Below are 14,531 nucleotides of genomic sequence, written 5' to 3'. Positions count from 1 at the left end.
CCATTTCAGCTATTTTACCTTTAACTTGAAATTCACTTTGTAATGTTATTTAGTAAATAAACCCTCCTGTGCTATAATAAACGTGTCTGTTCACGTAATTTGTTTTTGCGTTATAAAGCCCCGATATATTCAGCAGCGATTTACAGTGGACAAACAAAGAGTATTAGTAAATAAAGGCACATTCACGTCTTTGGATATTAGAAAATTCTGGATATCAAACAACGGCTGGAGTGGCCAAGGTGGTAAATTTCTAATTAAAATGGGATTTTACAAGACAGTTTTGCTTTAAAGGGACACTATAGTCACCTGAACAACTTTACCTTATTGAAGCAGTTTTGGTGTATAGAACATGCCCATGCAGCCTCACTGCTCAATCCTCTGCCATTTAGGAGTTTAAGTCCCTTTGTTTATGAACCCTAGTCACACCTACCTGCATGTGACTTGCACAGCCTTCCATAAACACTTCCTGTAAAGAGAGCCCTATTTAGGCTTTCTTTATTGCAAGTTCTGTTTAATTGAGATTTTCTTATCCCCTGCTATGTTAATAGCTTGCTAGACCCTGCAAGAGCCTCCTGTATGTGATTAAAGTTCAATTTAGAGATTGAGATACAATTATTTAAGGTAAATTACATCTGTTTGAAAGTGAAACCAGTTTTTTTTTTTTCATGCAGGCTCTGTCAATCATAGCCAGGGGAGGTGTGGCTAGGGCTGCATAAATATAAACAAAGTGATTTAACTCCTAAATGACAGTGAATTGAGCAGTGAAATTGCAGGGGAATGATCTATACACTAAAACTGCTTTATTTAGCTAAAGTAATTTAGGTGACTATAGTGTTCCTTTAACCCCTTAAGGACCAAACGTCTGAAATAAAAGGGAATCATGACATGTCACACATGTCATGTCTTCTTAAGGGGTTAAAGACATACTGTCCCAAAAATACATCTCCAGAGTTTTTTGTTTGCGTGTGTTTTTTTTTTTTGTTTGAATTTTTGTTTTTTTATTTTAACAATTGTCACTGTCTCTCTACCCTAATCTGAAGTACTTGGAAGGTGGAAAGAATAGACTTTGCTGAACGTAGTAGCTCTTCTTTGTTTGACTGTCCATGAATTTACCTTTTTTCCCAATGTGAAGTAGTTTCATGTGAAACTGATAACAATAAAATAGTTGGGGATAAAAAGAATGCTCTGTAGGGAAAACCTGATTAGCAGTAAACAAGTCAGTTGGCTATCAGTTGCCAGGTGAATATTCAAGGTTTATAAAGAGGTATGTGAGATTCTAGGAATGCTGATTGTGATGCAAATCAGTTTGCAAGCTATTGTTTTCTTAATCTGTTTTGCTATAAAAAGGTTAGGGGACTTTAAACAGCTTGTAATGAGGCAAACACAGAGATAACTGTTGACAAAGTTAGGAAAATAGTGTAATTGCTGACAATAGGTGTAATTTGCAATTATATATGGTACAGAATTTTCTCTGGACAATGTCTCATCTGGGATCACGGTGTGATATTGTGATATGTGTTTGTTGGCTTTTTTTTACTAATAGCCCAGGTTGTAAACCGAGGATAATTCAATGATATTTATCATGCCTGTCAAGTTTATATTACTTCTACATATTTTTGGAAATAAAAATAAATTAAAAAAGCAGTAATGTTATTTATTGCATTTGTGATATCATATAAATTATCTATTTTACTCATACAGTCTCCATTTTAATGTGAGAAATGTTAAGAGGCAGTTTTCCCATGTAATAAAACCTGCTTCTACTATGCCCCCAAATCAGGAAGACCCCATTGCAAATCAATCTCTATGGTTTATGGAGCAAATAAGGGTCACAGCCAAAAAAATCAATCAATGCAAGAAATAGTTTTAGAACTTTTCCTGGAAGCATTTAGTGAAAGATATATATAAATATATATATATATATATAGTGTGTGTGTGTGTGTGTATACACACACACACACACGCGCACACACGCACATACCACATTGGTTTTCATTTAAAATTAGCACTGTGTGTTTTAGAATATTTCTCAACAAATTATTGTTTTGGGTTTTATTTTTTTTTTCAACAAAAAAACAAACCAATAAACTTTCTTTCAGAGGTTTAACCATCCCGTGCTGTACAGAGCCATTTGGTCTGCAAAATCCAGATACTGTTCACACTATTTAACAATGTCCAGAATTTGCAGAACAGGCTCCGGCTTAGAGACTGAATCTGGTCTAAATATCACCAGGTATTGAAATCTGCCAGCAGACGGTTAAAATCAGAACCAGGATTGTTAAACTCTGGGCCCAGGTGCTTTAAAACCAGGCCCAGGTTTCAAAAGTCCTAATTATTTGATAATAGTTCAAAGAAACCTCAGGGGTGCGAGGATGAATCATTTGGAAGCTGACCGGCGCTTGCTAGCTAGTCGCTACATTAGAAGAGTAAATAAATAATAAAATACAGTCTATGGAGAATCAGCATAACCCCATATTAGTATAAGGGAGGTTTTTACTCCTTCTTATGCTCCCACCTGCAATTCTGCGGCTGGCGGCATATCTACTAAACAGTAAATAGCCAGTGGCTGTAGGCATAGGATGGCTAAATGGAGGACATGAGCAGCATTGTGGGAGACATGCTGCCATTGGCTGTCCAGCACCAGCATATTGTGTGCGTTGGCGTCAGACACAAAATTTGCACAGAATTCACTTTAACCACCTGGTACTCTTGTTACTGGCTGGCTAATAATGCCCCAATGACATGGCCAGAGGCATGTGAAGGGTTACAGCAATTTCTAGCACATGCAGACTGCAGGCACCATAACCACTTCAGATTACATATTTTTGTGAATATTTACCATTGCCTTCATATAGTCATTGAAAATTGTCCTCAAAGCATTTATCTTATGTCAAAAGATATTATATTATAGGAAAGAAGGGGAAGCAAGCTAATACATCTTAACCTCAAGTTATATTTAAAAAGGACAAATGATTTCTAGTTATTTATTATTGTATTAATCCGCACAGGAGACTGAGATCAACTAATTAACTAGGAAATATTATTTGGAGAAACTAAGTGAATGCCCGGAGACAGCTGATCCCATAATTGCCCAAGTTGTGTTTTAAATGTAGATTTCCTGGATCAGGGAACCGCGTACATTACAGGAGGTCATTGTGTGCTTTACACACATCTCTACCTTATTCAAAATTAGTTCTATCCCTGCCAGCTCTTCCATTCAAATGCACCCCTAGCTTCCTACAATGTGATTCACTAGTCAACAGGATACAAATATAGACAGAACGTCTTAATGAAACCAGAAGTCCTGTAATATGCCATAGTACTATATTTAGGTTTTAATGGGATATTGTTCTAAAATGAGCAGTGTTCACTGGAGGTACTGGATTAGTTAAGTGATTTGTTTTTCTATTTTTTTTTATTTTTATTTTATTTAATTTTTTAAAATGTATTTGTCAATCTTTACTATTTTCAGAGGGTGAGTACTTTGCAAACAACCCTTCAATGTCCACATGCCCTAAACACAAGGTTGTATGTTGAAGTTTTAACCCACAATTTCAATCTATGTGAATAACCCTTTTATTTAGTTTATCATTCAGTGTCAGCTGTGTACTCGGTAGAAGACCTTGTGATAGAAAATCCTTGAGTTTTGTATGTAGTGTTCACGTTTAAATGCAAGTGTGCTTTTGTGTGTAGTGTTGGTGCTTGAATGAAGGGGTGTTTGTATATAATTTTAGTGTTTTAATATAGGGGTGTGTTTGTATGTAATTTTTGCGTTTGAGCACATGGGTGATTTTAGTTGTAATGTTGGCTTTTAGATGGGAATGTACATTTGTGTGTAGTATTTTAGATATTTGAGTGAAAGAGTTTGTTTGCGTAAAATGTTGGAGTTTGTATTTAATATTTGTGTTAGATTGAAAGAGTGTATTTGCATGTGGTGTTGGTGCTTGATTTCTTGGATGTATGCACATACACTGCCAAGTGTTGCACATATCGATGGTGATCTCCAGCCTAGGCTGCCACAGAGATATACTCTAGAAAAGGTATCCAGGGTGCATCGTAGGTGTTAATACATGGTGGTAAGTTGGATAGATAGGGTTTGCTAATGTCTCCCAGAAAGAATAAAGAACATTAAAGCACTATCAGAGAGATCTAGTACTCACCCCACACCTCTTTACAACAGCCAACAACCTAGACAACCATACATACATACTTACAAAGATATGCATACACATTAACACACTGACCCATACACACACAGTCATATACATACTGACACATACACACACAGATACACACACTGCCATATGCACAAACACAGATGAACAACCTGATACACAGATATACACAGACACACTGATACATGCACACATCCTGACAAACAGATAAACACACTGACATATACAAATCTTGACACAGAGATGCATACACAGACAGACACACTGAGACATACACACCTTGATACATAGACAAATACACTGACACACACACACACACTGATACATACACAGACACAGATGCATACACACCCTGACACATACACACCCTGACACATACATACCTTGACACATACATACACACACACACACACAATATGACATACATAGACCCATACACACATAAATGTCAGAATTTCTATATTTGCAGCCACCCTCCTGTTAGCTTACTTTTTGTGTCCATGAGGGGGGTTTGCTTCCTGCTGCTGCTGGCTAAGGTCAATGGGAGTGTGGGGTCTGGAGCATCTCTCTCAAAGGACCATGGCACCTGACCGTTTCAAAATAATACATATCGGGTGGACTCAAGTGTATAGGTCACCTGATGGGCCCCCAAAGTATGAGGGACCTGGTGCTGTGCACTGGCTGCACCAGCCGTAGCTCCACCAATGCTTTACACCCTAGTCAATTCTCACCATGTCTATAATATCTCTTTATGCGTGCATGACCTTATCTTGTCCAGAATTTAAACATGAATGTTCAACTTGTGATGACTATACCATTTAAAATTGTGCTAGATTTTCTATATGACATGTGACGAGCTACTTGACATGCTGTTTTGTCACTTGTTATTACTGTCACGACATTGCAAGCTCGTATGTAATTCTAAGCAATGCAAAAATAATAATTTACTAAAAAATTTGTATCAGTGAACTCTTTAATTGCAGACCTTTTTTCTGCAAAAAATTAATGTCTAATTCTTTTACAAGAGAGAGCTACACATTCTGTGAAGTTAGAATCAAATTATTATACCAATGAAGGGGTTAATCAGATCAACATTGAAGTCCCTAATTTATCTTCCTCAAATCAGTATTTATAAAACGTTAAGCCAATCTCTCCCAGACACTAAGACCAGAGACGTCAGGAGGATTGCCCGCAAGTCAATCAATAGGTTGAAATCATATAAGACTTTACTTTTTTTCCCTTATGCAAGTATGTGTCCTGGTTTTACCTTCATTTGAGCTCTCTAGTGGGGACACATGAAACACGATATATTTCCATTAATTTGCCGGCACAGAAAATTACATTCCTAATGAGGGCTGGGGAGTTAAGATTGCACAAGGCTGTCTCACATTTGCATCATCAGGACAAAAAGTTCACTGACCACTGCAGGAAAAAAAAATGTGTATCCCTTTATCTAGACTTTATCTTGAAAGGTCACTCTGAGCACTATAACTACTTTTAATGATTGCATAGGTTATGGTGGTTAAAGTAACCCACACCCTGTCTTAGTGCTGAGAGTGGCTTATAACTGCAGCAATTTGTACACATTGCTTTAGCTATAAGTCAGCTCTTGTGGTTCGGACACGACAAGAAGGTGTTTTCAATTCTTACTTTGCAACGTCAAGTTCATCCAACTTGTCAGAAGGAATCTTTCTCCCATGGACGAATGTAAGCAGTCGCTAAGCGCATGTGTGGCCGGTGACTTTGGAGAACATGCACACAGTCCACTTCGCAAACATTTTCACCAGTGTGTGTGTATAAACTGATAACAGCTGCAAGATGTTCTACTCGTCGTATGTAATACGTACAGATGTTTAAACAGCAACTGGCCGCATACTTGCAAAAACATAATATTTAAGGATATAATTTTTGAATTGGGGTAACAACTTCTTGATCCAAGGATATATCTGACTGCCATTCTGGGGTCAAGAAGGAATTTTTTTCTAGTTTGACACATAATGACGCAAAATTGGAAGCGCTTCAAACTGGGTTTTTTTCCTTCTTTTGGATCAACAGCAAAAACAGAAGTGAGGAATGCTGAACTTGATGGACACATGTCTCTTTTTAGCTATGTAACTAATATGTAAATAAGTGAATCTGCAGCTGGGGGATAAACTATTGGCATATGCTACTAGGAAATCCCTAGGTAGACACATGTGAACAGTGAATAGTTTGTAAGTACAGGCACCGGCGTACATGCAGGGGTCACAGCTGTAACCGGGCCCGACACTCCAGGGGGCCCGGCCGCCCTGCATACCCCTGCAACCAGGTACCAGCCTCCATGTTTTGCGGTCCCGGTCCGTGCGGCAAACTGCCGGGGCCGCCGTTCAAGGGGTCCATCGGGTGGCCCATGCTGTTAGGGCCATGCTGTTAGGGCCACCCGATGGAGATGGATTTTCAAGGGGCCTGGTCAGCACTGGGCACTTTAACAGCGCGACCGGGACCCCTGTGATGACATCACATGCTGGGGGAAGTGACTGCCCCGGTCACTCCTCCCAGCAATCACACAGAGCCCGCGCGGGAGGAAGCAGAGGGAGTCAGAGTGGGAACTCCGACTCCCACCAGCCTGAGCTGCCACTGGACCCCAGGGAAAATCACCCTCCTGTACCTAAAAGGTAGGAAACAGGAGGGTGACTAAAATATTTTGTATATGTATGTATGTGTCTGTTTGTATGTATGTATGTATGTGTCTTGTGTCTGTATTTATCTGTGTGTATGTCTGTGTGTGTGTCTGTCTGTCTGTCTGTATGTGCATGTGTGTCTGTCTTTATATGTGCCTGTCTGTTTGTATGTATGTGTGTCTTGTGTGAGTCTTTGTGTGTATCTGTATGTATGTGTCTTTGTATGTGTGTGTGTCTTGTGTGTCTGTGTATATGTATGTGTCTGTATGTATCTGTCTGTCTGTGTCTATGTGTGTGTGTGTGTGTGTCTCTATATATGTATGTGTCAATGGGTGGGGAGGACGGGAGGGGGGAAGGATGGGTAGGGAGGGAGGGAGAAAGGGAGAGGGGAGGGAGGGAGGGAGGAGGGGCCACATGGATCAGTTTCTCACCCAGGCCCCATGGATTGTGTGTACGCCACTTAGTACAGGGAACAGCGTATAGTTTGTAAGTTGCATAATGTCATCCTGAGGTGCAATGCATTAGGTGCCATAAAATTTTATTTTTCAGTTATGGACAACTTATACTCCATAAAACTGCACCTTAGACGTGCCTTTCATTGACATTCCTGTGCTTACTATCCTTCGTTTTATTCCCCCCTGGGTACATAAGCTTCCTGGAATAAAAGACTGAGGCAGGACTCTCATGCACGCAAGGTCAGGATGGATGCTTGAAGCATATCAAGCATTTGGGAAGGTGAAAGGTCACTGTAAGCATAAGGAACTCATGAATTGTGGCTGACGCAGTACAGGTGGGGAGTGATGCTCAGCAGACCTCAGGTAAGAAGTCAAACAAATCTAATAAAGGTTTGAATACGTACAATGGTAGTGTCAGGGCACATGTAGTGGTTATGGTGCTTAAAGTGTTCCTTTAAATTACTACTGTACTGATCTGAAAAGATTAAGTAACTTGACGAGGAATAGTAAAGCAAAACCATTGCAGTTATTCACTCTTCTCTTAACAGTACTGAATTTAAAACTGAAAGGTAAAATTTATATGATATGACTATTCTTGCGCTGGAGAATTACTCATAATCCGCCGTGGTTGCCTAAATACTGCCATTCTGATTTCAATTCTCTAAAATTCAAAGGTGAGTGAAGAACCCTTTTGTATGAGCCAAGCACACCTTAAATTAGGGCCGAAATGACCTAAACCAGGCTAAAAAGGCATGGGAGTTGTAGTTCTACAACATCTGGGGATCTACCTTTTGGGCAACCATGGTTAGGTCCTAAACCATGGGTGCCAAAAGGGTAGATCCCCAGATTTTGTAGAACTACAACTCCCATGATTCTTTGCATGCCTTAGAATGCATTTCTAATGACAAAGCATCAGGGAAGCTGTAGTTTTAAAGCATTTTGGGATCTACCTTTTCGCCACCCCTGCCCTAAACTATAATTACCCAACTCAATAGCTAAAATGTGGAACTTTATTTTATAGAACTATATGAATACGTCAGGAGTGTGAAAATGACCAGTGAGCTGGTCCCTGAGAAGTTATATTATTGGACAAAACATTAGAACCTACCACAAACACTAAACAGGCCAGAAAAACGAACAGACCTAATCAAATTCGGATTTCTATTTTGAAAAAAAATGCAGAAATATTTGAAATCAGTATTAACAGTTAAGAGAAACAAATCGTGCTTCCGTATCAGTAATAAATATTGCTCTTGGATTTTAGGCCAACATATTCATATATATTTGAAAATGTCCATTTAATGTTTGCTGCTGTAAGACGGCTGATAAAATACTGCACAAGGCAGATATGAAGCATTTCGATATCAAACCCGTGAGCCGTATACAAGTCCATTTATGAAAAAACTAACTTCTGTTCTGAGTTAACCTTTTCAATTCCGGAAAAAGATCACCATTTCAAAAACAAGCTATGTCTGGCTTTAAAAGGTATCGACCAAGTTACATTTACACAGTGATCTCCTGTTAAAGAATACGGTTTGGCTCCCAAGTTTATTTTTCCAATTTTCTTTTTGCAAATCTACACAGTAGCATTCAAATATCTAATTTCTGCTCCATTTTCTAATTTTAGGACGTGGTGAATTTTCTAGAGCCCTGGCCATGGTTACAGACTATTTTCTAAAATCATACAGACATGTAGCCCTAATCTTCATCATACGGTGGACCTGGAGTTAGTCAGCTAATACAATGGGCCACTGTCCCTAATTAATGCTCAAACATACCCAGAATCCTTCAATGCACAAAATGTTTTATGGTACACTATTGCAGGCAGACTAAAATGGCAAACCCTGAATATTTCTCAGACTTGGAATAGCTTTCCAACGAAAAAAGAAATGTGATTTTAAATGATTTAAATAAAACATGTCTTAAATTATGGAACAAATTTTAAAAGCTGTTCTTAACATGTCATGTGGCTAAGCATAATAATTTTATTGCATTCTCACTGTATATCGCTAAGTGGGGTTTAACTTTAATATGTTCTCCTACAAAGGCCATATGACTTGTTGTATAAAAGAATGAATGGGCTGTTGTGCTGTGAGAGAAGTTGTATAGCTATACATTGAAATTAAAACCAGCGCAGGAGGTAAATGCCCTTTAGCATTCGCCCTAAATAACCTTGGGCTTCACAGAGATCTGATTCTCTTTGTCTTTAATTTTCCATTTTCTGTGTTTTGCATGGTTAGCTTTATAGAGGAGGCAGGAAATGCATATGACCTGAAGCAAGTTATCTTATCTGCTTGGACCCTAAGACCTCTAGGATTCCAAATAAAAGAGTCAGCTATCCTATCTCACGCAGCTGTCCATCCAAATCTTACAGTGCTGGGATGAGTCGAAATCCATCAGAAGGAAAGGTACTACTTCATCACCTATCCTCACACTACATTCCTTTTCCTACTCTGAATTGAAACAGTTGTTTGCAAAGGAAATTGGGATTACAATGGCTCTTTCTTGTTCGCAGTCCAAGAGCCAAAAGGCGTGCAACACTTTGTAAACTAACACTTTTGATTGTACAATTTACTAATTTATATATGCATTTAATGTGATATGTCCTTCAATGACATGAAATTGATCTGTTCCAATTGTTGGGTCTTGTGATATTGTTTTAAATATTAAAGCCAGGAGTGTGAAGGTGCGCAGAGTTGTGTAAAACCACTAACAGGGTAGGCCTGAGTGAGACAGCATGATCTCCAGATATTGGTGACCCAGAATATGAAAGTACCCTCTTGCAGGGGCGTATTAGCCGCGAGGCAAACAAGGCATTTGCCTTGGGCGGCATTTTCCAGGGGGCGGCAAAAAACGCCGCCCCCAAATGCCCAAGGCAAATGTCCTGTTAGCCTTGCGGCTAACAGACATGCTGGGCTGGTTGCTGGGCGGCCGGCGAGGGAGCTCTTCCCCTGAGCTCTCTGCTCAGCTCCCTCGCGCGCCGCCCGCAGAGTGAGACTGGGAGCCGGAATATGACGTCATATTCCGGCTCCGCCTCCCAGCCTCACTCTGCGGGCGGCGCGCGAGGGAGCTGAGCAGAGAGCTCAGGGGAAGAGCTCCCTCGCCGGCCGCCCAGCCTGCCCGCCAGTGCCGTCCTGCAGCCACTTGACCACCAGGGAATGGGAGAACCTCCACACCCCCAGCATTCCCAAAGGTAGGGGAGGGGGAGTAAATTAAAAAAAAAAAAATGTGTTAATGTGAGTGTGTGTGTGTGTCTCTGACTGTGTGTGTCTGATAGTGTGTGTGTGTCTGATAGTGTGTGTGTGTGTCTGATAGTGTGTGTGTCTGATAGTGTGTGTGTCTGTTAGTGTGTGTGTGTCTGATAGTGTGTGTGTGTCTGTTAGTGTGTCTGTTAGTGTGTCTGTTAGTGTGTGTGTTAGTGTGTGTGTGTCTGTTAGTGTGTGTGTGTCTGATAGTGTGTGTGTTAGTGTGTGTGTGTGTTAGTGTGTGTGTCTGATAGTGTGTGTGTGTCTGTTAGTGTGTGTGTCTGACTGTGTGTCCGACAGTGTGTGTCTGTTAGTGTGTGTGTGTCCGACTGTGTGTGTTTGTTAGTGTGTGTGTCTCACTGTGTGTGTGTCTGTTAGTGTGTGTGTCAGACTGTGTGTTTGTTAGTGTGTGTGTCTCACTGTGTGTGTCTGTTAGTGTGTGTGTGTGTGTCTGACTGTGTGTGTTTGTTAGTGTGTTTGTTAGTGTGTGTGTCCGACTGTGTGTGTTTGTTAGTGTGTGTGTGTGTCCGACTGTGTGTGTCTGACTGTTAGCTAGTGTCTGACTGTTAGCTAGTGTATGCGTATCTGTCAGTGAATGTGTGTGTATTTAGAAGGCGGGGCAGGGGGGAAGGGTTGGGTGGGGGTGGCGCGCGTGCGCGCGCGCGGGGGGGGGGGTGTCTGAGTTTTGTCCTGCCTAGGGCAGCACAAAACCAAGATACACCACTGCCCTCTTGAATTTATAGTCTGAGGGCTAGAATCGTTGCAATGCTTAGGTGACACAAGAAAAGTTACTTTTGCATCTGTAGCAGTATTTACCCAGTTCCCGGTGTCCTCAACACTTGAGCCGCACATGGCTCGAACACTCCTGGCTGGCGGGCCGCACGCTCAGAACATTCTGATCAGGCGCGCTGCCCGAACAGTTTTAAGAATGCTGCTCGCATCATGACCATGTTCTTGAAGGGGAAATAGGAACCTAACCTTACGGTCAGCTCCCATTGGCTCATGTCTTTCCGGCACCCCCATTCATGCACATTTGGGATGCAGGCATGAGGTGGACCAATCAAATGAAACCCAGTATTATTTAAACTTACCTGGTCCTAGATACTGTGCCCTATTGTGGTTTCTGTTCCCAGTAAACTTTAGTGCCTTGAGTTATAGTATTTTATTCTGGTAGTGACCTTGGCTTTGTTTCCAAACTCTGAGTTTCTCTTTAACCCTTGCCTTTCTTATTTGCCCATCTGACTGATTACCATGTATCTGACTCTGGCTAACTTCTCGTTTCACGGTCTCTCCGTTACCCTGATCTCTGCTTGTAGTGTGACTACACTTTACTTTGTCTAACGTTAAGGACGGCCACTGTAAGTCCCTTGCTATCCTAAACATTGCGTGTTAGGGTTATACTTCGTGACAGCATTGCATTGAGCTTCTGGATGTGCACACATTGTGCTGCATGATATTCATGTTTGCATTATTGTATATGACTACAAAGAGAATATGATGGATGAACCAAGCAATGTTCACCAAAAAAGCAAAAACAAGCAGAAGTGCACATGCTTATCCTATTCCTCAGGAAGCTTGTAATCAATAGCTTGCTTGGCCTAAAGTGGATGCTGATGTAATCATGGTAGCACATAGAGTGGTCCTTTCCTTGGACAATGCTCTATTGCTAAAGCAGTCTATGGATTTCTGAATGGATGTTAATCTGGCCAAGATCTGCTCGACAGTAGAAGCTGGTTGTTACCATGCAAAAGCACTTATGTGTGTTTCAAGAGCCATGAAATATGAATTATATGGATAGATCTGGCTAATTGAGAACATTAATTTGGGAGGTAAGAGTGGTCACAGACTTCTGTTCAGACCCGCTTAGGGGGGTCTGCCTTGACGTTGGCAGGCGGGCATTCCCTCCAATGGCCATTGGAGCAACTAAATGACCTCCATTTGTCTAAATATACATAGGGATTAAGGAGAAAGCGCAAGTAACATTTTCTTTTCTTTGGTTTTTACTATATATTGGGGCTGATGTGTGTTGTAGTCCTTGCTGCTTAAGCGCAGGACTTCTCTTTTTGTATTTCTGTTCAGAAGTAGCCATGGATATCATCAGAATATTCAATGACTTTGTCAGTACCCGCTTATTGAGCTGTGTCGTTACAAGTTTGGGATTTGGATGCCACAATGCCCTTTATGTGTTATAGGTGTTTGAGTCTTTGAATGTATTCTGGACAAGATAATTTAAGTTATCCTGCCACACGATCAGAGATTTTAGAATTGTGGCCATTCCTGAATAGAGATGAATGCCTACAGACCAAACAGAGTCTTTGGAGACACTTGGTCATATAAATCTAGAAGCGAGTGTTCCAGAAATGCTTCTTGGTATGGTCCTCACCAATCCCTTTCTTCTCACACGTAACCGGGTCACGGAGTTATAAAAGATAGTCTTCCAAAGGAAGAGTTTCAGTTTTGCCATATATTTGACCATTTATTAATAATAGATGTTACAATACCCTGAGGATGTTCAAAGTTTTCTGGTTTTGTTTTATAACTCATTATTAATTTGTGCTTTGCAAGATCATTGTCAGATTTGCTATAATTGTACCTATATTTGTTTAGCGGTAATCTGTAAATAAAATTAGGTCTTCCAGAAAAAGGCATGTATATTTTTGAGATTGTGTGATCGTTTAATTATAAGTGGAACCCATTCTACCAATTGTGTTTTCTGGGGGTGAATACTTTTACAACTAACAATTTAACACTTGATTGTTTCAATGAACATTCCTGTAACAATAAAAATATGTTGCATCTTCAAAGTGTTATCTTATCTATCAACAACACGAACGGACTTCTACCTGTCCATCAGACCGTTTTAATGTCAGCTATTCGATTCTCCTGATTGAAAAAGTTTCAGCATTATTTTGTTGGTATAATATTGTTTTGTTCTATTTACACTTTTATGATTCGGTCATCAATGTGCTCACTGATGGCTTATATTACATCATCCCAGTCTGACTACACATAGTAAGGAACAGATATACCCTTGACATAAGGGGTCAATACAATTACAAATACTGAAGTTATTTCAATCTGTATCACCCTCACCATGTCAAATGTCAGCTGATTACATCCAGGATAAAGAGTGTATATTGTTAATTAAGGCTCTCCTGGTGGTGTCTCGTTAGCATATGTTTGCAAAAGTGAATGCAGCTTAAAGTATAAAGCCCTTGAATGCACAGGTTCCGCTGCATTACAATACCTGTTGTTTTAAAGGTTCATGGAGAGGAGCAGAAAGCTGACTTGCTCACAACATTCTATAGAGAGCTGTTTGTCCACTAGGGAAGGTTATCCCACTGAAAATGGCCCGAGGGGCGGCCTTCTCTTGGAAATCCTTTGCCACTGTGAAATAAGAACCAGGCAACTGATCCCAGGGTGCCAGATAACCTTACATAACCCCATCCCAAAATTCCTGTCATAGCAAATCACTCAATCTGCTTATTCACTTGCTAACTACTGCCCCAAATCTCTTATGCATTTTCTTTCCAAATCTCTATAGCATTCCTTTCAATGCATTACTTGGTTTCAATGTATAATTGACCTGCTATTCCATTTAGTTTGCACAGTGTGTAAAGCTGTGTGAGCTTGTTCTAGGCACTTTGTATGACAGAAAGGCATCAGGAAGCAAATTACTCTTAAAGGGACTCTCTAAGAAACAAAATCACTACATCTTACAGTAGCAGTTTTGGTACATAGATGTCTGCTTGCTCAGAAAATGAAGAAGACAGCTGTTTCTGAGAAAAGACAATGTTTAACTTTTTTCTGAGAACACACATCTAGTGGCTGTCAGACTAAAAAACACTTCCATCTTAAGACCTTCGATTTTCAAAGGTCTTCATGTTTGGTGTCATCACACACAGCATGCTTTTCTATGACAAGCATAAAATTGGTTGGAGTCCTGATACTGTCCCACATGCACCCTAGGTCCCCAATGCTTCTCTATCAGATGCA

This window comes from Pelobates fuscus, chromosome 8 (genome assembly GCF_036172605.1).
Source record: "Pelobates fuscus isolate aPelFus1 chromosome 8, aPelFus1.pri, whole genome shotgun sequence".
Classification (NCBI taxonomy): domain Eukaryota; kingdom Metazoa; phylum Chordata; class Amphibia; order Anura; family Pelobatidae; genus Pelobates; species Pelobates fuscus.
This window is presented reverse-complemented; position numbering follows the sequence as displayed.